Genomic DNA, 23,873 nt, shown 5'->3' with positions numbered 1-23,873 from the left:
AACCAGAACTAGAAGCAGGACAGGACCTGTGCAGTCGACTTCCTGGCAGACACCACGGCAAGCTCTCCGACCACCTGCTTGAGCTCGCATCCAAAACCGCGCGGCACACCCCGGGCTGCAGCCGCCAGAAGCCTTCCTGCCTCCCACGCGGGGAACACCAGCGCCTCGCAGAGAGCCTGCGTTCGCCTCCGTGGAGGCCTGGCGCCCCCTGGTGGCCGTTCGGGGAACAGCGCCGCGCCGCCCAGGCTGGGCGCTCTGCTGTCTTGAGTGAGTCATAGGCATTCTTACTAACATGGAAAATATTATTCAGTCCATTCCTTCCTCAGAAAGAACTCCGGGTGTTGAAAAGGGGTGGGGACTTTAGAACTGAGGAATGTAAAGGAAGGGCGGTGGACCGGGCCCTGGGGAGCTCAGGGGGCCGGGGTAAAAGGGTAAAGATGGGGAAAGCACAGCTGAGAACAATCCGGGCTTTCACCTTTTGACCTTCCCAAGATTCCTGCTGAGGAATTTCCAGAACCAAACCTCCGGGAGCAGTTGCAAAAGGCCGGTGTGTTCTCTCTGTGCCTGTGCCTGCTTCCAGAGCCGGCCCATTTCTTCTTTCGTTTATTCACTCAATGGGTATATAGTTTTGAATTTTATTTTTTATTTTTAAAAATTTACATCCAAATTAGCATCCAGTGCAACAGTGATTTCAGGAGTAGATTCCTCAGTGCCCCTTCCCCATTTAGACCATCCCCCCCAACCCCCCCCCCCAGTAACCCTCCATTTGTTCTCCATATTTATGAGTCTTTTCTGTTTCGTCCCCCTCCCTGTTTTTAGATTATTTTTGTTTCCCTTCCCTTGTGTTTATCTGTTCTGTGTCTTAAAGTCCTCATATGAATGAAGTCCTATGATATTTGTCTTTCTCTGACTAATTTCACTTAGCCTAATACCCTCCAGTTCCATCCACGTAGTTGCAAATGGCAAGATTTCATTCTTTTCGGTTGTCAAGTAATACTCCATTGTATATATATATACGACATCTTCTTTATCCACTCATCCATCGATGGACATTTGGGCTCTTTCCATACTTTGGCTATTGTCGACGGTGCTGCTATAAACACGGGGGTGCGTGTGTCCCTTCGAAACAGCACACCTGTATCCCGTGGATAAATACCTAGCTGTGCAATTCAATGGATATTTTTAAGAGCCTACTATGTGCCTGCACTTTTCTAGGTGCTGGAGATACAGAAATAAACAGAACAGACAGGATCCCTGCCTCCGTGGATGCTTTCCCACCAGAGAATGAATGAATGAATGAATGAACCCATGGAGGAAAATGAGAAAAGGGGGTGGGGACCTCAAAGGGAAGATGACATTTAAGCAAAAACTTGAGGGAGGTGAGGGAAAGAGGCAGATATCTGGGGGAAGAACATTCCAGGAAGACAGAATGGTAAGAGCAAAGGCCCTGGGGCAGGAGCCAGTATGTATGTTTGAGCACGTGGACCAGGTTCTTGAAAATAAAGTGGGATCTACTTTATATTAGCTAGGATCCACTTGTTCTGTTATTAATTACACTAGACTGACTCACTGTCAAAACCAAATACTTATTTCAGCCTGATCAGGGCAGGTTGAGGAGAGCTCAGGAGGTGGGAAAGGGTGAGTTAGTAGCAATAAACAAGGCTTGGAGAGAGTTTATTTTAAAAAAGAGGAGAGGGGCACTTGGCTGGCTCCTTCAGTAGAGCATGCGACTCATGGTCTCAGGGTCATGAGTTCAAGCCTGTTTTGGGGGTAGAGTTTCCTTAAAAACAAAACAAAACAAAGCAAAACAAACCCTAAAAACAGGAAGGGGTCCAAATGGATAAGAAATACTAAGACTCATGTGTATGTTGACTTTGAATAGCCATAGGTTTTGGGTCCTGAAACTGCTCTTTCTTTCTTTCTTTCTTTCTTTCTTTCTTTCTCTCTCTCTTTCTTTGTCTCCTTCTCTCTCTCTCTTTTTCTTTTAAGTGTTTTATTTATTTATTTTTGGGGGGGAGGTCAGAGAGAGGTGAGAGACAATCCCCAGCAGGCCCTGCACGGTCAGCCCAGAGCCTGACCTGGGGTTTGATCTCACGAACCACAAGATCATGACCTAAGCCTACCAGCATCTGTGTCTCCATCTGCTTGTGCAGTGGCTCCTGGGAGCATTGCCTCCAGTGACCCTTCCGTCTCCTCAATGTCCTTGACCTCTACCGTGGGGTCTGAATAGCCAGGCCCGAGCTATAGCAGCGTCTGAGAGCCATGCTGTCGCCCTCCCATGCTGCACATGGTTCTGGAGGCACTGAAGGCAGGAGAGCAAGGGCACTGGAGCGTCCTTGCCAGGCCCACCAACCCTAAGGCCAAGGGGGAGATTGCGTAAAAATAAAATCTTGTATTTAAGCGGAGCTTGGAGGATGAAGAAGGAGCTGGCCACATGAAGGCGCTGGACAAAGTCTCTCAAGCAACATGCCTCCGGAAGGGAATTTGAGAAACCAAGATGGCGGGGGCGGGGGGTGCAGCTAGACTGATTGGAGTATAATGAAGGAAGCCGAGAATGGGTGAGGTGAAATCCGAGGCCAGGGGCAAATCGTGGAGGATCTTGAAGGCCCTGGAGAAGAGTTCGGGTCTTATCCTGGTTGTTTTGGAAAACCCATGGCGAATTTTAAGTAAGGGTCTCTGGCATGGCTGGATTTTTCAGATTTACCTAATTGCTGGGTGGACAGGTATTCACAGTGGAGCCAGAGTGGAGGCAGGGGGACCAAGCGATGGTGGGTGGTGGAGAGGGGGATGGGAGCCAAAGCCCACAGGGATGCTACTCCTGGATGGGAAATGAGAGAAAACAGAAACTGAGAGCTGCTCCCTACTTTTGTGCTTATCAAAGCCCAATAGAAGGGCGCAGATTTTGGCGGGGCAAGAGGCAATCAAAGATTCTGTTCTGCACCATTGGCAATGGCTAGAGATGCTACTCTACAGATCTGGACGTGCTCAGGGGACAGGAGACATAACTGGGGAAGTCATCGGCTTTGAGATGCCATTTAAAATCTTGATACTGGGGGCGCCTGGGTGGCTTAGTTGGTCGAGCGCCGACTTCAGGTCACAATCTCATGGTTTGTGAGTTCGAGTCCCGCATCAGGTTCTCTGCTGTCAGCGAGGAGCCTGCTTCAGAACCTCTGTCCCCCTCTTTGTGCCTCCCCTGCTCCTGTTGTCTCTCCAAAATAAACATTTAAAAAAGAAATAAAAGTAAACTCTTGATACTGAACAAGATCCTCTAGAAAGCGGGCAGTTCCCAGGGCGCCTGAGTGGTTCAGTCAGTGAAGCAAGTGTCCAACCCCTGACGGCTTTTATGTATATATGTATAATGTGTGTGTGTGTGTATATGTATACATGTATATATGTGTGTATATATGCGCATATATGTGTTTATGTATACGTGTATATACGTATACGTGTATATGTGTGTATATATACACGTATATGTATATACACGTGTATATATATGTATACATATATGCTCACATAGATATATGTATACATATATATATACATACACATATATATTTTTAGGGAAGAGAAGGCTTTATTGATAAATAAGTTACAATGAAATAGATAGAGTGATGGTTTGTTGGGGAATAAAAACTCAAGCAGAATCTCAGTCTCTCTCCAGCCTGGCTCTAGCCTTCAGCTTACAGGTCAATGTGGATGAGGAGGCCTGTGTGGGCATGCTGGGCCTTCTGGGCCCTTGGGGGCCTCTGTCTTCCTGGCCAGGTGTTCAGGCACTGTCTTAGACCCACCGCCCCTAAGAGGAGCAGCAGCCTTGACTCTGGGCCCCACGTTGGCCCCTTGGGCAACAGCCTCTTTAGGGACCTCGCTTTCCTCCTTTTTGGCTGGAGAAGCGTCACTAATCTTGCCCTTGGGAACCGTGGATTTTGAACTCTGACTCCTAGCTTTTGTGTTCATGTGGGCCTCACCGTCTTGGCTTCTCCTTGTGCCTTTGACCTTGGACTTCCCACTGGAGCCAGGAGCACTAGGAAGGGTCTAGCTGGCCTTGTCGGGCTGCTGGGAGGCCTTCCTGGCCTCACTCAGTCTTGCCTCTTGGTCTTTGGTCTGGCTGCCTTTCTTGGGAGCCTTCTCGGCTGCACCTGGTTTGGGAGAAACCTTGTCCTCACCTCTCCTGGCTTCATGGGTCCCCTTTTCACCTCACCTGGGTTGGGAGGGTCCTTCTTTGCCTCCGTTGGTTGTTTGGGGCCCTTCTCCTTGGCCTCACCAGGCCTCCTGGGGGCTGTCATGGTGGATGTCTTCCCTGGTTGGGCTTTCCTTTTGTGCTTGGGAACTCAGTTACGCTGCCAGAGGTCCCAGCAGGCGGCTCGAACTCACGACCCCAAGATCAAGAGTTGCACACTCCACCGACTGAGCCAACCAGGTGCCCCCCATTAAATCTTTATAAAAAAAGAAAAGGGGGTTCCTGGGTGGCTAAGTTGGTTGAGCATCCCACTTTGACTCAGATCATGATCTCGCAGTTAATGGGTTTGAGCCTCGTGTCGGGCTCTGTGCTGACAGCTCAGAGCCAGGATCCTGCTTTGGATTCTGTGTCTCCCTCTCTCTCTCTGCCCCTCCCCTACTCATGCTCTGTCTCTCTCTCTCTCAGAAATAATCCTTAAAATATTTATTTATTTAATTAATTTATTTAAATTTACATCCCAGTTAGTTAGCATCTAGTGCAACAATGATTTCAGGAGTAGATTCCTTAGTGCCCCTGATCCATTTAGCCCATCCCCCCTCCCACAACCCCTCCAGTAACCCTCAGTTTGTTCTCCATTTTTAAAAGTCTCTTATGTTTTGTCCCCCTCCCTGTTTTTTATATTATTTTCTTTCCATTCCCTTATGTTTATCTGTTTTGTATCTTAACGTCCTCATATGAATAAAGTCATATGATATTTGCCTTTCTCTGACTAATTTTGTTTAGCATAATACCCTCCAGTTCCATCCACGTAGTTGCAAAGGGCAAGGTTTCATTCTTTTCGATTGCCGAGTAATACTCCACCGTATACATATACCACATTTTCTTTATCCATTCATCCATCGATGGACATTTGGGCTCTTTCCATACTTTGGCTATTGTTGATAGCGCTGCTATAAACATGGGGGTGCATGTGTCCCTTCGAAACAGCACACCTGTATCCTGTGGGTAAATACCTAGTAGTGCAATTGCTGGGTTGTAGGGTAGTTCTGTTTTTAATTTTTTGAGGAAGCTCTGTACTGTCTTCCAGAGCAGCTGCACCAGTTTGCATTCCCACCAGCAGTGCAAAAGAGATCCTCTTTCTCTGCATCCTCGCCAACATCTGTTGTTGCCTGAGTTGTTAATGTAGCCCTTCTGACAGGTGTGAGGTGGTATCTCATTGTGGTTTTGATTTGTATTTCCCGGATGATGAGTGATGTTGACACATGATGTTTTTTTGGCCATCTGGATGTCTTCTTTGGAGAAGTGTCTATTCATGTCTTTCGCCCATTTCTTCACTGGATGATTTGTTTTTCGGGTGTTGAGTTTGGTAAGTTCTCTATAGATTTTGGATAGTAACCCTTTATCTGATATGTTGTTTGCAAACATCTCTCTCATTCTGTTGGTTGCCTTTTAGTTTTGCTGATTGTTTCCTTTGCTGTGCAGAAGCTTTTTGTTTTGATGAGGTCCCAATAGTTCATTTTTGCTTTTATTTCCCTTGCCTCTGGAGACGTGTTGCGTAAGAAGTTGCTGTGGCCAAGATCAAAGAGGTTTTTGCCTGCTTTCTCCTCGGGGATTTTGATGGCTTCCTGTCTTATGTTTAGGTCTTTCGTCCATTTTGAGTTTATTTTTGTGTCTGGTGTAAGAAAGTGGTCCAGGTTAGTTTTTCTGCGTGTTGCTGTCCAGTTTTCCCAGCACCACTTGCTGAAGAGACTGTCTTTATTTCCATTGGATATTCTTTCCTGCTTTGTCAAAGATTAGTTGGTCATACGTTTGTGGATCCATTTCGGGGTTCTCTATTCTACTCCATTGACCTGAGTGTCTGTTTTTGTGCCAGTACCATACGGTCTTGATGATTACAGCTTTGTAATACAGCTTGAAGTCCAGGATTGTGATGCCTCCTGCTTTGGTTTTCTTTTTCAAGATTGCTGTTCGGGCTATTCGGGGTCTTTTCTGGTTCCATACAAATTTTTGGATTATTTGTTCTAGCTCTGTGAAGAATGCTGGTGTTATTTTGACAGGGATTGCAAAAATTTTTTTCTTAAATAAATAAAAAAAAAAGGAAAAAAGAACCCTAAGGGTTATAGCCTCCATTATCAGGGTACCAAGAGAATTCGCTGAACTATATTTAAGAAATGTTTTAGGTCAATAAAGTAATAATAATGACCATTGAGGGAAGAACAATCATAATATTAAATTAATAATACTCATCGGGTACATTATTAGTGTGTGGGTTCCATCGCTGTACAAAGACTGAAAAAAGAACAGTAGATTTTTATTTCTCACTTAGTGGTCCATGTACTCGACGAGGCCAACAGCTCTGTGGGTGGCTCTAACTTGTTGCTCAGTATCTTCAACATGTGGCTTTCACCAGAAGGACCAAGACAGCTGCCTCAGCTCCCAGGAGGGAACAGAGAGGCAAGGCGCTCTCTTTCCCTTTCAAGGTCTTGATCCCAGAAGTTGCCTGCATTATTTATTTCCACTCCCATCTCATTGGCCAGAACCTTATCACGTGGTCGCATTTGGCAGTGAGGAAAGCTGGCAAATGTAGTCTTTATTTTGTTAAAGTTTATTTATTTTGAGAGAGAGAGAGAGAGAGAGAGAAATTGTAAGTGTGAGTGGGGGAGGGGCACAGAGAGAGAGAGAGAGAGAGAGAGAGAAGTGGGGGTGGGAAGAGAGAGAATCCCAAGCAGGCTCCACGCTGTCAGCACAGAGCCCGCTGCAGGGCTCAGTCCTACGACCCTGAAATCACGACCTGAGCCCAAATCCAGAGTTGGAAGCTCAACCCACTGGGCCACCCAAGCGCCCCTGGCGAATGCGATCTTTAATTGGGCAGCCCGGGGCTTCCTTCCGGTCACGTCTGGCAAAGATGAGTCTGTCCTGATTACTAGCAATGCAAGTGCACATTTTACATTTACACAAATAGTCTTGTGTCACGGGGTTCATTTGGTTTCTTTTTTTTTCACTGCATTTGCAAGATCGATTCATGTCTCTATGAAAAACTAGTCCGTGCCTTCCAGGGGCTTTCCCAGACTGGGTGCATCAGGCATATTTAACCAATGCACTCCCCTAGCGATGCACCCCCACCCCTGCCTTCACTTGCACCTGCTGCTTCTACATGTGTCATTGCCATGGGCATCTGCGTGCACGTTTCCCGGGGACCGAATGAGCTGTTCTGTGGACTCCATCCCCAGGAGAGGAGGTGCCTGGTCATGGGGACGTGGGTGGCACGGATGGCTGGGTTGCCTCCCACAGAACTGCTCCCAATCTTTACTCCCACCAGCTGTCGTGGGGGTTTCAGTAGTCTCCCACAGGTATTTTGTTCATCTGTGTTACACCTGGAGTTGGACATCTGTTGTTTTTGCCAGGCTATAGCCCTTCTTCCTTATTCTGGTCACTGGACCCTAGGTTTCTTTTGGGGAACCATCGCTAATTTCAGCCCACCTGATTCAGATGGCTGTGGCTTGCTGTCTCACCTTCTAGTTGATATGAGTGGGCACTGGCCAATCAGAATCTTGCAATTCCCAGTCATTCAGGTGAAGGCAGGTGACTGACGCTAAGTCAAATTAGAGCCAACTCAGGACTTTTACTGGGACTGTCGGGGGAAAGGTGCCCTCTTTCCCTGGGAGTGTCTAAGCCGGTAAGTCAGGAGCTGCTGGAGGCCATCAGTGCTACTGTCTCAGGGGGAGAGCTGCTTGAGGGTGAAGTCTTTACAGAAGAAACCATCTGAAAGATGACTAAATCATGATGTTGTTGTGTGTGCCCCTGGAACCAACCATGCCTGAAGCAGGCATACAGTGAAGCTTGTAATTCATAAGCCAATGAATTTATATATTTTTTTGAAATTTTATTTTTATGTATTTATTTTTCAGTATATGAAATTTATTGTCAAATTGGTTTCCATACAACACCCAGTGTATTCTGTTTTTTTTTTAAGTTTTTAATTTATTTTAAGTAAACTCTATACCTCACATGGGGCTCGAACCCACAACCCTGAGATCAAGAGTTGCACACTCCTCTGACTGAGCCAGCCAGGCCCCTCTCATTTTCTGCTTTTTAAATTTTTTATTATTTTTTTAAAAAATTTTGATTAAAAAAATTTTTTTAATGTTTATTTATTTTTGACAGAGCATGAGTGGGGAGGGGCAGAGAGAGAGGGAGACCCAGAATTCGAAGCAGGCTCCAGGCTCTGAGCTGTCAGCACAGAGTGCGATGCGGGGCCCGAACTCATGGACTACGAGATTATGACCTGAGCTGAAGTCAAACGCTCAACCGACTGAGCCACCCAGGCGCCCCTAATTTTGATTTTTTAATGTTTTTGTTTGAGAGAGAGAGAGAGAGAGAGAGCAAGCTGGGGAGAAGGGCAGAGAGAGAGAGAAAGAGAATCTTAAACAGATTCCATGCTCAGCATGGAACCCAACACAGGGCTTGATCCAACGACCCTGGCATCATAACCTGAGCTGAAATCGAGAGTCGGACACCCAACTGACTAAGCCACCCAGGCATCCCTATGTTTTTTTTAAGTAGCCTCCACACCCAGCATGGGGCTTGAACTCAGAACCCTGAGATCAAGAGTTGCACACTCCACTGACTGAGTCAGCCAGGAACCTCATTCTCTGCAGAAGCCTGTTTGAGTTGGGCTAAGGAAAGCCATGACCAAGAGAATTCAGACTATCCCACTGCCAAGCACATAGTAGGTCACAGAAGGAATGTTTGTTGAATGAATGAGTCCATGGGAATAAATAACACATCAGAAATAGCCACCCAGTGTTATATGCCCCCACGAGTTCTCCAGGAGTTCAGATGAAATAGTACTGGGAAGGCCCATTAATGAGAAAATGGGCCTCAAAAAATCCCTTTTTTTTTAATTCAAGTCTTCAGGCTAAGATATGTATAAGCTCATTCACCATAGTTTATTTTTGTTCCTTTCGCTTCCAGACAATGACCAATCGCTTCCTCTTTAAACGAGGAAGGTATCTGAACCCCCCCCCCGTTGTCCCCCTAGAGAGATGGAAATGAGACGAGCAGGTATAAGGCTTTCTGTTCTCCAGCTTTTCCAGGGATGTTTCCCTTTGTGCTTGTTTTTACGAAGAGTGTGGTACTGAGAAATCCTAAGAGTGAGCACATTAGTGCCATCCATTCTTTCTATGTGTATTTATTTATTTAAATAATCTCTACACACAATAAGGGGCTTGCTTGAACTTGTGATCCCAAGATCAAGAGTCTATGCTCTTCATTTTTTTTGTTTTAGAGAGAGAGAGAGAGGCCCCAAGCAGGCTCCCCACTGTCAGCACAGAGCCCAACTCGGGCCTCGACCCCAGGAACCGTGAGATCATGACCTGAGCCGAAACCAAGAGTTGGACACTCAGCTGACTGAGCCACCCCAGGCTCTCCTGGCCTTTGGATTTTTTTTTTTTAAAGATTTTATTTTGGGGGCACCCGGGTGGCTTGGAATGGAGCCTGCTTGGAATTCTCTCTCCCCATCTTTTCCTCTCCCCCACTGGCATTCTCTCTCTCTCTCTCTCTCTCTCTCTCTCAAAGAAAAAAAAAGAAAAGAAAAAAAAAAAGATTTTATTTTTAAGTAATCTCTGCACCAAACGTGGGGCTTGAACTTACAACCCCCAAATCAAAAGTTGCATGTTATACTGTCTGAGCCAGCCACGTGCCCCGTGCCTTTGGATTTTTTGCTCATAAACAAAAGTAATACATAGAGGGAAAAAAAAAGTAATACGTGTAGTTTATTTTTTTAATGTTTATTTTTGAGAGAAAGAGAGAGAGCGTGAGTGGGGGAGGGGCAGAGAAAGAAGGAGACACAGAATCCAAACAGGCTTCAGGCTCCAAGCTGTCAGCACAGAGCCTGATGCAGGGGTCGAACCCACAAACCATGAGATTGTGACCTGAGCTGAAGTTGGACGCTCAACCAGCTGAGCCACCCAGGCGCTCCGATAGTGGAAGCTTCTTTGCTCAGTCTGCAGCAGTGCAGGAGAGATTAAAAGTGCCTGACAATTGTCAGTGGGATGTCCAAGTCCCTACAGAATTCGGCGATCCCTGTATAGTCCTGGGTAAGAAGAGGAAAAAGCCACCTGGATGATACAGGTGTAATTGGCCCCTCATGGCACTTAGGTGACTTGGGTGGTCCCTTTGAAGATCAGTCTCTGTGATGGGAGCCTGGAGGGGAGGGTCTGATTTGTTTTTATCTCTATTTTCAAGCCCCAAATTTCCAATTCATTAAGAAAGAAACCTGGGGGCACCAACTCTCAAGGAGCCCATTAAGATTTGACTTTGGGGAATTGGCTTTTGAATTGCCAAGCAAAATGAAATCATAAATATAATTATGTCATTGTACTGTCGTGTCTAAGTAGCGTAAGAAATGAATCTGTGAGAGTTGGGGGGGGGGGGCGCTACAAACAGCAGACAGCCTGATTCAGAGTGGCTTGTATTTTCTCCCAAAACAAGGAATCTGGAAGTAGGTAGCTGCTGTTGCTGGTTGAATGGTACCAGGTTCAGGTGCTCTGTGATCCCCTTGGCCTTCAGCTCACGGTGCAGCAACATGGCTGCTGTAGCTCCAGGCATCGTGTCAGTGTTCAAGGCAGGAAGAGGTAGGGGAGGGGCTGGAGCCAGTCGCATCTGTCCCTTCTATCAGGAAAACGAACATATTCCTGGAAATCCACCAGCATAGTTGGCAACGAGCTGCAGAGGAGCTTTCCAGCTTCTAAAACAGGAGGAAGAGGAGAGTCAAAGGTTGGGAGCAGTTGCTGGCTTAGCCTGCTGGCTGGCTGTGTCCGCCACAAGAAAACTCAGAAAACCCACGGTGTTTGGAACATTGAAATCTCTTGTCCTTCCTTCGGGTTTTGCACCTAAATGATGGACGCTGAAATAATTTTTCATGTCTGTGTACGCCCACAGGAGACCTAATAGTAATTCACTACGTGAGTTATTAAGGGTTATTAAAATGCAGTATTCATGAACTAAAATTAGCCAACTTATCCACACCCGTGTTCTGCCAAGTCCATCTGGCTAGCCCTCAGTGCTTGATGGCCTTGCCTTTGCATACGTAGCTGAAATTCGTACAATTTAAGGAAAAGACACTTTGTTCTTGGTGTTATCTTGAATTCGTTACGGTTCTCAGCAGCAGCTTCTATTTCCTGTGGACTAAAAGGTATTACACCCCATCGCGGGTTGAATTGTGCCTTCCCAAAAGGTATGCTCAAGTCCTAATCCTCTGCTTGTGCGTGTGACCTTATTTGGAAATAGGGTCATTGCAGATGGAATCAAGTTAAAATGAGGTCACTCTGGATGAGCGTGCGTCCTAATCCAGTGACTGGAATCTTTAGAAGAAGAGAAAACAGACCTTCGCGCGCTGCTTATGGGAATGTAAACTGGGGCAGCGGCTGTGGAAAACGGCTCGGCCCTTCCTCCAAAAGTTAAATATAAAGTTACCAGTTTTATGGTAATTTTGACCATACTATGGAATTATGACCAATTCCACTCCTAGGGATAGACCCCAAATAATTGAACACAGGTATTCAAAGAAATACCCGCACGAACAAATGTTCGTGGCACCACTATTCACGAAAGCCAAAAAAGGTAGAAACAACCCCAATGTCCCTCAACTGATGAATGGGTAAACGGAAGGTGTTATATTCGTACACTGGCCCATTATCCAGGCTCGAAAAGGAAGGAGGTACTGATACCTGTGGATCAAGTGTGGATGACCCTGGAAAACACCACGCTGAGTGAAAGAAGTCACACGCCTCCTGTAGGACGTCGTCGGTATGGAGTGCCCAGAATGGGTGAATTCACAGGAAAGGAAAGCTGATTAATTAATGATCGCCAGCGGCCCGAAGGAGAGAGGCATGGAGAATGACACAAATAGGCGCAAGGTTCCTTTTAGGGTGATGAAAATATTTCAGGCCTAGGTGATGAGCTAGGTAGTGGTGATACAACGCTACGATTGTGCTAAAGATCACCGATGGTTAAATTTACGCCATGTGAATTTCACCTAAATTTTAAAGGAGAAGGAGGAGCAGGGGGAGGAAGGAAAGAAAAAGAAAGAACCATGAGAGTTATTGCTTGCGGCCATATGAGAAAATCCTTACACGTTTCTATATGGTTACAGCCTTCGGGCAGGATCTTTTAACATTTTCTTAAAGTTTTATTTATTTAAGTAACTTCTACACCCCGTGTGGGGCTCGAACTCACAACACCAGGATCCCACGCTCCACCAACTGAGCTAGCTAGGCGCCCCAGTATCTTTTAACATTTTTACGTTTCTACGGGATGGCTTCCATTCTTACGAACCGATGGATATAGGTGAGGGAAGATTTACAGTGTATCATTCACAGTGGCAAACACGGTGAACAAAGTTCCTGGCTGGCTCAGGCGGTTGAGCACGCGACTCTTGATCTCGGGGTGGTGCAGTCAGGCCCCACGTTGGGTGCGGAGCTTACTCAAAAGAAAAAAATCAAACAAAAAAGGATTAAAAAAATGGCAAAGCAAATATTAATCCTTAGGGAGTGGTTGAATACATCATGGTACAGCCACACCACAAAATAGAAGCACCCCGCTCCCCCCCCCCATACTATATTGCACAATCACTGACGTGCTTTCTGCCAGGTCACCTGGAGGGACGATTTCCCTAGAAAAGGAAACCCGCCCAATACATACGATATGGTCACCCTTATGATTGTATGCAAAATTATGCACGTGTGCATAATATGCACGTATAAAAACTTTCAATCATAAACTTACTTTTAATGCATTCTAATGAATCAAACAGAACTAAACACAGAATTAGAATTACTATTGCCTTGGCTTCCTCATTATCAATTAATCCGTGATGCCTCGTTCGTGCGGAATGTAAAGGTGCATATTTGCATGAACGATGTTTCTGGTGTATAATTTTCCACTTATCTGGCATTATAATATGTATGCGTTAGGATTCAAGTATGAATTATTCAGCATCTCCCCCCAAATATATCCCGAATCTTCCATATTAATTTATGTGATTAAATAATTAATATAAGTGCTTACAGCATCCCTGCCCCCAAAAGAAAGAGCATTCAGTCTTCGCCTCCTGGGCAACCGAGGTCCTCAAAGGAGATGGCCTTTGCCCACTGGTTTCTCCGGACTTTTACGACGCGGAGAATGAGCTAGGAGACAGAGGGGAAGCTATGGAGCAGATGTCTGTATTTTTACCCGCTGATCATTCGTCAAAGGGACCACCCCACCTACATCGCCATCCCATTTGGTTCCTCGTCTGGGATCAACTCCTGCTGTGGATGGGCGCCACGGGCCTACCCAATCAGAGGACATTAGTCATCTGGCCACTGTGATTGGTTCAGGGCTGGACACATGACCCGAAGCGGGACCAATCAGAGGATTCACTAACTACCCTGGGCTGCTGAAACTGTCAAGGGCACGCTCCTTTCTTGGAATTGTCTTCGCCATCGCACGGAGAGAGGCAAGCCCATCCAGGGAGAAGCAGAGCAGGAGGGAGTGAAAGGTTCTGGTGACCAGGTTCTGCCAGGGGTGGAAGACGGAATTACTTTGGACATTTTATTTCAGTGCTTCAAGTCGTAAATAGTCTCCCCAAGTTAAAAAAAAAATTTTTTTAACTCAGTTTGAGTGTGATTCATTCACGGTTGCAGAAGGGGTCTCAAGTCAAGGGGAGAAAGGATGAAGAGCTAGACCAGTAGTGTTCAAACCTCGATGCGTAACACCTAAGCCTTGGTGCCTCAAACACAGATTCTGACCTAACTGGCTGGTGGTATGGCCTGGGCATACAGATTTTTTTTTTTAAGTTTTATGTATTTATTTTGAGAGAGAGAGAGAGAGAGAGAGAGAGAGAGAAAGAACTCCATTACGGGAGGGGCAGAGAGAGAGAGGGAGAGAGAGAATCCTAAGCAGGCTCCAAGCTGCCAGTGCAGAGCCCAACGCGGGGCTTGAACTCATGAACGCAAGATCATGACCTGAGCCAAGATCAAGAGTCAGATGCTTCACTGACTGAGCCACCCAGGTGCCCCCCAATTTTTTTTTAAGATTTTATTTTTGGGGCACCTAGGTGGCTCGGTCGGTTTAGCGTCCAGCTTAGGCTCAGGTCATGATCTCACAGTCGTGAGCTGGAGCCCCACCTCGGGCTCTGTGCTGACAGCTCGGAGCCTGGAACCTGCTGTGGATTCTGTGTCTCCCTCTCTGCCCCTCCCCCATACACACACACACACACACACACACACACTCTCTCTCTCTCTCTCTCTCTCTCAAAAATAAATAAATTAAAAAAAAAAGATTTTATTTTTAAGTAATCTCCACACCCAGGGTAGGGCTCAAACTCACAACCCCAAGACCAAGAGTCACATGTTCCACTGACTAAGCTAGCCAAGTGCCCTGGCATCCAGATTTTTCTAAACTGTCAAGATGTGCAGCCAAACTTACGAATCAGTCAGCCAGGTTAGGTGCTTCTCCTTTTTCTTTCTTTTTAATGTTTGTTTATTTTTGATAGAGCATGAGCAGGGAAGGGCAGAGAGAGAGGGAGACCCAGAATCCTAAGTAGGCTCCAGGTTCTGGGCTGTTCGCACCAGAGCCCGACGTGGGGCTCGAACCCACAAACCGTGAGATCATGGCGTGAGCTGAAGTGGGTTGCTCAACCGACTGAGCCACCCAGGCGCCCCGAGAACCTCTTGTCTAACAGGTTGAGAGGAGGGAGAAGAACTTGGAGCCGTTGAAAGGCATGGGGTGGGGGCGAGGGGAGGCCAGAAAAGACAGGGACTTCTAATTAGTATTGCTGGGAATTTCTTTCAATGTTCTTAAGAGATATGTATGGGAAATGCAGTTCCTTTTTAATGTCTTTTGGCTGTTGAACTGTTTCCTTTGTTTTTAACTTCATTTTTAAAATTTTTTTAGTAATTTCTACACCCAACGTGGGACTTTAACTCACCACCCCGAGATCAAGAGTCCCATGCTCCACCGACTGAGCCAGCCAAGTGCCCCCGTTGAACTGTTTCTTGACTATGACATCTCCAAGGCTAAACCCACATGGGTCTCTGAGTTTGTGAAGCTTTGCAATTGTCCAGCTACTCTCCACTGTTGTCACTATTTTTTTTTTTTTTTTGGGGTCCATGAGAAAGTGAACACGGGTGAAGGGCCACGGAGATTTTGCCCCATGGAGTGGGTCACAGTCCAGAGAGTTAGCTTCTATGGAAATGAGGAAGTTGAGGGGTGTTGTGGAGCCAGAAAAAATGGTTTACCCTGCAGAGACAATATATATTTTTTTAATGTTTATTTATTTCTGAGACAGAGACAGAGCACGAGGGAGGGGCAGAGAGAGCGAGGGAGACACAGAATCCAAAGCAGGCTCCAGGCTCTGAGCCGTCAGCCCAGGGCCCGACGCGGGGCTTGAACTCACAAACCGTGAGATCATGACCGGAGCCGAAGTCGGTCGCTCAACCGACTGAGCCACCCAGGCACCCCTACCCTGCAGAGACGATATTAATTGATTTAGCACCCCAGCAAGTACTGTTTTGTATTGTTTGTGGTACTTTAATTCTTCATCTGAGTTCTCTCCAGACTCGTGGCACAGTCATCATGGGCAGGAATCTTGGGTTCTGGTTTTTTGTTTTGTTTTCCCTTTCTTCTTTCTTTCTTTAAATATTCCTCAACATTCACCATGTGTCAAGCCCTGTTGGAGGCTCTGAAGATACAGCTACAAATCAAACCAGACCATAGCAAAGATAGCTGGTTGATGGCTAGTAGCCATTTTCTCCCTTCTTTCTTTAATAATAGAACTCATGAGTTTCAGCTGGCACAAGATTGTCCAGTTGATGACTACATTTCTGAGCCTTTTTTTTTTCTTTTGGATCTAAGTGTTCACGTAACTGAGCTCTGAGATGTTCGTGTGAGTTTGTGTGAGATGTGAGCAGAAATGATGTATGCTCATTTCAGTTCATGCCCTTAAGAGGAATGGGTATGTTCCCTCTTTGCCCTTTCTCCTGCCTTTTACCATTGGCTGGGATGCAGATGTGATGGCAGGAGCTAGTGCAGCTACCTTGGACACAGAGATTGAAGCTCTGTGTTGAGTTTGCCAATGCTAGTAACCTAGAACCACCTAAGCCTGGATTGGTAAGTGAGAGAGAAATAAACTTGATTTTTTCTTTTTGAGCCAATAAACTTAAGGCCTCTTTGTTATAGCAGCCAAGATCTAGTACCCAAACTAATAAGTCCCTAATCTCCACCTCTAGTGGAGGCAATTAAAAACAAAACAGGGAGAAGTGCTGAGACAGAGATAATCCCTTGTTGAGGTGGGGCTATAAATTAGGTCATGCACAGCATAGGCTGGGATGCTGGTGACAGATCAGTGATTAAAACAGTAAAACATCCCCAAATCAAGGCAAAACTCTGCCCAAGTGGATCTTACAATCTAGCAGGGAGAGATATTTTGTCTCACAAAACAAGAAATCCAGAGATAGGTGGCCTGGTGCTAGTGGATACAGAGGTTCAATACTGTCTTCAGGGACCCATACTCTTTCCATCTCTTCGTTCTGCTGTCCTTAGAGTGTAGACCCTGTTCCCAGCGTTGGAACATCACAGTTACAATATGGCTGCCACAGCTCCAGGCATCACGCCGCGTGCACATTATCCTAGTGGAGTAAAAGAACAGTGACTGTTCCCTTTCACGCAGCTCTTCTTTTTTTCTCCTGGAAGGAAAACTTTCTCAGAAGTCCCCAGTGGATTTTAAGTCCCATTTTCTAGAATTGTATCACATTCCTGAGAAAATCACTGGCAAAGGGGAGGGGGAGGAGACCACCACGACTGGCTGAAGCTGGTGGTTTTCAAAGTCTTAAATATTATTAATGACGTGGTTACATTGATTGATGTTTGCTGTATTAGAAGTTAAAACTGAAAATTTTATTAAAAAAAATTTTTTTTTAATGTTTATTTATCTTTGAGACAGAGACAGACAGAGCATGAATGGGGGAGGGTCAGAGAGAGAGGGAGACACAGAATCCGAAGCAGGCTTCAGGCGCTGAGCCGTCAGCACAGAGCCCGATGCGGGGCTCGAACTCATGAACCGTGAGATCATGACCTGAGCCAAAGTCGGAGGCTCAACTGACTGAGCCACCCAGGCGCCCCAAAACTGAAAATTTTAAATATACGTGATCATTGGTTCATTTAAAATTATCCTTTAGGTGTTACGTTAGGGGCGCCTGGGCAGCTCAGTTGGTTAAGTGTCCCACTTCGGCTCAGGTCATGATCTCACCATTTGTGAGTTCGAGCCCCACATTGGGCTCTGTGCTGATAGCTCAGAGCCTGGAGCCTGCTTCAGATTCTGTGCCTCCCTCTTTCTGCCCCTCCCCCACTCGCACTCTGTCTGTCTCTCTCTCTCTCTCTCTCTCTCTCTCTCAAAAATAAATACACGTAAACAAAATTTTTTTTAAAGGGGCGCCTGGGTGGTTCAGTCGGTTAAGCGTCAGCTCGGGTCATGATCTCACAATTTGTGGTTCGAGGCCCACATTGGGCTCTTTGCTGACAGCTCAGAGCCTGGAGCCTGTTTCAGATTCTGTCTCCTTCTCTCTCTGTCCCTCCCCTGCTCACACTCTTTCTCTCTGTGTCTCTCAAAAATAATAAGATAAACATTAAAAATTTTTTTTAATTAAAAGATTTTAATTACTTAATTTAATTTAATTAATTTTTAATTAAAAAAGGTAAGTTAGATAACAATTTTTTTAAATGAAAATGGCATTTTTTTTTCCACCTGAACAAACAAAACTTAGTGGAGGGGCGCCTAGGTGGCTCACTAGGTTGAGCATCCGACTTCGGCTCAGGTCATGATCTCACAGTTCGTGGGTTCGAGCCCCGCGTCGGGCTCTGTGCTGACCGCTCAGAGCCTGGAGCCTGCTTCAGATTCTGTGTCTCCCTCTCTCTCTCTGCCCTCCCTTGCTCACACTCTGTCTCTCTCTTCTCTCTCTCAAAAATAAACATTAAAAAAAAAATTTTTTTTTAATTGGTGGAAAAGTGAAATTGTTTTACATTTTTCTTTGTCTCTTTAATGTCTGATTTAATAGAAGAAGCCAGATTCTAATTTCTCCTTCTGCATTCAATCCATCGTGATATGTCGTTTTGCTTGAAACGCAGAAAGAAATTCTGGCCTCACGGAGATACGTTATCACAAAAAGGAGGGTCCGGTGGATCCCCTGAAAAGGTCTCAGGGACTCCCAGTGGCTCTTGGACCACGCTTTGGGAAGCCACTGGCTTAGATCAATCAGAACTCACTCCTGGGCTATGGAGGGGCTTACCCCCTCCCCTAACTCCACTCAGCTCAACTTCCCCGTAAACACACGGCTGTTTCCATTCCTGAACAAAACCACAGTTCTCTTCGCAAACAGAAAGGAGGGTAGTGGCTGTTGCTTTGGCAGCCCGTCACGTTTGCCACAAAGCGCTTTAAGGTGGTGGTTTGTAAACTTCTCTGACTGCATCTCACGGGAAGGAACACATTTAACGTAGGCTTCGCACATGCACGCTACAGGAAGAAAAGTTTTATAAAATACTTAGCCTTGCAACATGCAGTGCCTTCTGATATTTTCTACTCCTTTTATTCTATTTTCTTTCATTGGAAAAAAAAAAAAAAAGTGCCGGCCATAACCCATTACATTCATTTCATGACTCACTAGTGGGTCATAACCCTCAGTGTGAAAAATACTGCTCTCCAGGGACTTGTTGATTGATTGGATGGAGGGGTTGGACTGAGGTATCTGAGAGGAGGGAATTCAATAGGAATTGCCTCAAAAGTTGACCAGGGAAATTCCCTGAGATGCCCATGGTGACCCTGCCTTTTTTCTTACTGCGTGTGTTAATTCCTTTATGTTTAGCAGGGGGAAGAAGGCTCAACTCAAATAGCCTTAAGTTAAAAAGAAGAAGAAGGAGAAGGAGAAGAAGAAGAAGAATTTATTGACTCACAGAATTGGAAAGCCCAGGAGTTTCATGAGCTTCAGGCATAGCTGGAACCAGGTGTGCTCAAATGGTGGGTATCTATCAGTCTCCACCTATAAACTCTGATGCCCTCCATATTGGCACCAATCTCAGGAAATAGTGGTCCCCTTCAGCTTTCCGACTGCAAAAACCGTGAGGGCAAGAAAACAACATCTTCCTGGTAGTTCTAGAAAGATGTCCTAGTGCTGGTGCTTATTGGCCACACCTGAGTTGTCTGTTCACCTTGGGAAGGTGATGTTGAGGTTCGCCACATCTGAATCACATGGGATCGGGGTGGATGGACAGTGGCTCCCCAGGGGAGAATTAAAAACCTGTTGCTCTATGAAGGGGATAGGATCGTGATCAGGCAAAACCCAGCAGATGTTCACTACCCCAAGCTCCATGAGGGAAAAGGAAAATGTTGGGTCTTGACCACCATTATATTCTCAGTGACTGGTACAGACTAGGCTCAGAAAATACTTGTTGTATGTAAAAGGACTATTTTGTTTGTGTGATAGAGTACCCTGGGCCACTTCGCGTGTTTCAAAAGGGACAAGAAGTAAGGATACACAGATCAGCAGAAGAGAATAGAGAGGCCGGTTTGGACTAACATATATATGGCCAACTGCTTTTCAACCAGAGCAGTGAGATAATTCCATGAGGGAAAAAAACCTTTGTTTTTCAACCAATGTTCTTGGAACAATTAGATATTCATACTGAAAAAGGTGAACCCAACTCCTACCTCGCACCATACATGAAAAATATTCAAGATAGATCAGAGAACTAAATATAAAAGCTAAAATTAGAAGCTCCTAGAAGAAAGTATAGGACCCAGTTGAGACGGGCAAGGATCTTTTATCTTGAAAAAATGTTGAATCAATCAATTAATTAATTAATTAAAAATTTTTCTTAACGTTTATGTATTTTTGAGACAGAGAGAGACAGAGCACGAACGGGGGAGGGGCAGAGAGAGAGGGAGACACAGGATCCGAAACAGGCTCCAGGCTCGAGCTGTCAGCACCGAGCCCGACGCGGGGCTCTAACTCACGGACCGTGAGATCGTGACCCGAGCGAAATCGAATGCTTAACCGACTGAGCCACCCAGGTGCCCCAATCAATTGATTTATTTTGAGAGAGCGAGCACAAGTGCGGAGGGGCAGAAAGAGAAGAGAGAGAGACTCTCAAGCAGGTTCTAGACCGTCAGGGCAGAGCCCAATGCAGGGTTTGAACCCACGAGCCATGAGATCATGACCTGAGCTGAAGCTGGCCGCTTAACCGGCTGAACCACCCAGGCTTTTTTCCATTTTTAATTTAATTTTTTATAAGATTATTTTCCTTACCATACGTATTTATTTATATTTAAAAAATTTTATTTTAGAGAGTGTGGACACGAGTGGGGGAGAGGGGCAGAGAAAGAGAGACAGAGAATCTTAGGCAGGCTCCTTGCTCAGTGTGGGGCCCGACTCAGGACTGAGTCAATCCACTGCGGTCAGCAGGGAGCCTTCCTGGGATCCTGTCTCCCTCTCTCTGCCCCTCTCTCCTACTTGTGCGTACTCTCTCTCTGTCTCTCTCTGAAAAATAAGTAGTAAACACTCAAAAAAAACAAACGAACAAACAATACAGATATCTGACAAAGGAATTGGATCTAGAATATGTAAAGAACTCTTACAATTCAATAACGTGAAGATAAGATGTCCAGTAAGCACATGAAAAGATACTCAGCTTCATTAGTCATCAGAGAAATGCAAACTAAAAACCGTAAGGAAACACCACCACACGCCTGTTAGAATGAGGTTTTTAGGGGCGCTTGGGTGGCTCAGAGCCTGGAGCCTGCTTCAGGTTCTGTGTCTCCCTCTCTCTCTGCCCCTCCCCCACTTGCACTCTGTCTCTGTCTCTCTCTCAAAAATAAATAAAAACATTTAACAAAACGAGTTAAAAAACAAACAAACAAGGCTCAGTGATGTCAAGAATGTGGAGTAGCTGGAACTTTCCTTCACTGTTGGTGGCAATGCAAAATGGTACAGCCACTTTGGAAGAGAGTTTGGCAGTTTCTTATATATATTTGTTTTTAATTTTTAGGAAGAGGGAGAGAGAGAGAGAGCATGAGTGGGGGAGAGTGGCAGAGGGAGAGAGAGAGAGAATTTCAAGCAGGCTGCAGCCTGACTCAGGGCTTGATCTCATGATCCTGAGATCATGACCTGAGTTGAAAGTAAGAGTCAGACACTCAACCAGCTGAGCCACCCAGGAGCTCCTAGCAGTTTCTTATAAAGTTAAACATTCAGTTAACATATGACTCAGCAATCCTACCTAGACATTCTGTATCTTTTTTTTTTTTTAATTTTTTTTTTTTTAACGTTTATTTATTTTTGGGACAGAGAGAGACAGAGCATGAACGGGGGAGGGGCAGAGAGAGAGGGAGACACAGAATCGGAAGCAGGCTCCAGGCTCTGAGCCATCAGCCCAGCGCCTGACGCGGGGCTCGAACTCACGGACCGTGAGATCGTGACCTGAGCTGAAGTCGGACGCTCAACCGACTGCGCCACCCAGGCGCCCTGACATTCTGTATCTTTAAAAAAAAAAAATTTTTTTTTAATTTTAAGATCAAGACCTGAGCTGAGATCAAGAGTCAGATACTTAATGACTGAGCCACCCAAGATATTTTATATCTTTTTTTTTTTTTAATGTTTATTTTTGAAGGAGAGAGACACAGAGTGTGAATTGGGGAGGGGCAGAGAGAGAGGGAGACACAGAATCTGAAGCAGGCTCCAGGCTCCGAGCCGTCAGCACAGAGCCCGACGCGGGGCTCGAACCCACAAAGAGCGAGATCACGACCTGAGCTGAAGTCGGACGCTTCACCGACTGAGCCACCCAGGCGCCCCAAGATATTTTATATCTTGATTGTGATGGTGGTTACATGACTATATACGTTTTGTCAAAACCTATAGAACTAAAAAGGATGAGTTTCACTATGTGTAGATTAGACCTCAATAAACCTGATGACTTAATTTTTTTAATTAAAAAAAAATTTTTTTTTAAGTTTTAAGTAGGCTCCATGCCCAACGTGGGGCTTGAACTCACCACCCTGAGATTAAGAGGCACATGCTCTACTGACTGATGGCATAAAACAAACAAACAAACAAACAGCTGAAAATAACAAGGAATTGTGATGATGCAGAGAAACCAGAATCCACCTGTGTGGATGGTGGGGCGATACAACATATAATGATACCAATATAAAATATAAAAGTATGACCCAGTACAACCAATTTGGAAAACTTTGACGATTTCTTATACACTTGATCTTAGCCAAAAGGCCGAGAAGCGATGGTGATTTCTTATAAAGTCAAACACAAGACTAACATAACACAGCACCCCCCCCCCCTTCGTAACTATGTACCCAAGATAAGCACGTTTGTCCATGCAAGCTTGTACAACAAAGTTCATAGCAACTTTAAAAAAAAATTTTTTTTTAAACGTTTATTTACTTTTGAGACACAGAGAGACAGAGCATGAACGGGGGAGGGTCAGAGGGAGAGAGGGAGACACAGAATCCGAAACAGGCTCCAGGCTCTGAGCTGTCAGCACAGAGCCCGACGCGGGGTCGAACTCCCGGACCGCGAGATCATGACCTGAGCCGAAGTCAGACGCTTAACTGACTGAGCCACCCAGGCGCCCCCATAGCAACTTTTTTCATTGTAGCCCCAAACTGAAACCAGTCCGAATGCCCATCAGTTGGTGAACGAATCAACAAATTACGATGTGTTAATATAGGGACTTTATTTCGTTCACTTCTGTCTTCCTGGGAACTAGAATGACTGCCTGCCTGGGACATAGTAGGCTGTTTTATGATGTGATTCTAAACTTTGAATGAACAGCATCTATAATCATAGGATTATGTGAATATTTCCCACTGCAAAACAACCACGCTACGGGACCCACTGAAAGGGAAATAGATCTTCCTCTCTGGTTCCTTCTTCCACCAAGTGGCCCTGATCCCAGGGCTCCTGTTAAATCCCCCGCTGTCCCGAGGGTAGGGTGGTACCTTTCTACCAACAGGTGCTGAAGCTGGCACGTCCCAGCTCACAGAAACTCATCGTACACACCTTTTCCCTTTTCCATGCTCAGTGCCCTCCTGTTGGCAGCTCGAAATCGGCCACGGTGGGAGTATTTACGTCTCCAAATTGGAACACACGACAAATCAGGGCTTGTTTCCAAAAACCAGTTGGTCGTTCACCAGCACACCCCTGTTTCCTGCTGTCCCTAATCCCTGCCTGCCTCTTGGTCTCCCGGCTTCTCAAATGTTCCATAACTTGTGGAACCAACTCCGCACACCGAATTCCCACAGTGAGTATTTAAAATCCTTGTTGATAGAAGAGACACTTTTATTTTATTTTATTTTATTTTATTTTATTTTATTTATTTATTTTTATTTTTTTCATTTAATTTAATTTAATTTAATTTAATTTTATTTTTTTAATTTAATTTAATTTAATTTAATTTTATTTTATTTCATTTTATTATTTTTTACCTTTTGCTTTGAGAACATCGAGGTCTTTAGCCATATAATTTGGGTGGAACAAAAACTCAACTTTCTTCTTTATGGCGGTTTTCATACAGCCCGTTGACTTCCTGTTCTAATTTCTTGTTCTTATGTCTTCCTGGGCCTGCTGCCCATATGTCATGCATTCTTAGG

At 45.4% G+C, this 23,873-nt stretch overlaps 1 long non-coding RNA gene and 1 pseudogene across 1 annotated transcript in view; both read right to left on the bottom strand.

The window, feature by feature from the left end:
• Positions 1–3,690: 3,690 nt before the first annotated feature.
• Positions 3,691–7,568, bottom strand: LOC125162114 (histone H1.8-like; annotated as a pseudogene).
• Positions 7,569–10,668: 3,100 nt separating this feature from the next.
• Positions 10,669–23,873, bottom strand: part of LOC125162499 (uncharacterized) — a 37,582-nt gene continuing 24,377 nt past the window's right edge. Inside the window, exons 2-3 of the long non-coding RNA XR_007151058.1 lie at positions 11,911–12,218; positions 10,669–10,928 (exon numbers count right to left, since the gene is read on the bottom strand). This is a non-coding gene — a long non-coding RNA (uncharacterized LOC125162499). The remainder of the gene's footprint in view (positions 10,929–11,910; positions 12,219–23,873) is intronic.

This window comes from Prionailurus viverrinus, chromosome A3, assembly GCF_022837055.1.
Source record: "Prionailurus viverrinus isolate Anna chromosome A3, UM_Priviv_1.0, whole genome shotgun sequence".
Classification (NCBI taxonomy): Eukaryota; Metazoa; Chordata; class Mammalia; order Carnivora; family Felidae; genus Prionailurus; species Prionailurus viverrinus.
Note: the sequence above shows the minus strand (reverse complement) of the source record. Positions and strands in the feature narration are given on the sequence as shown.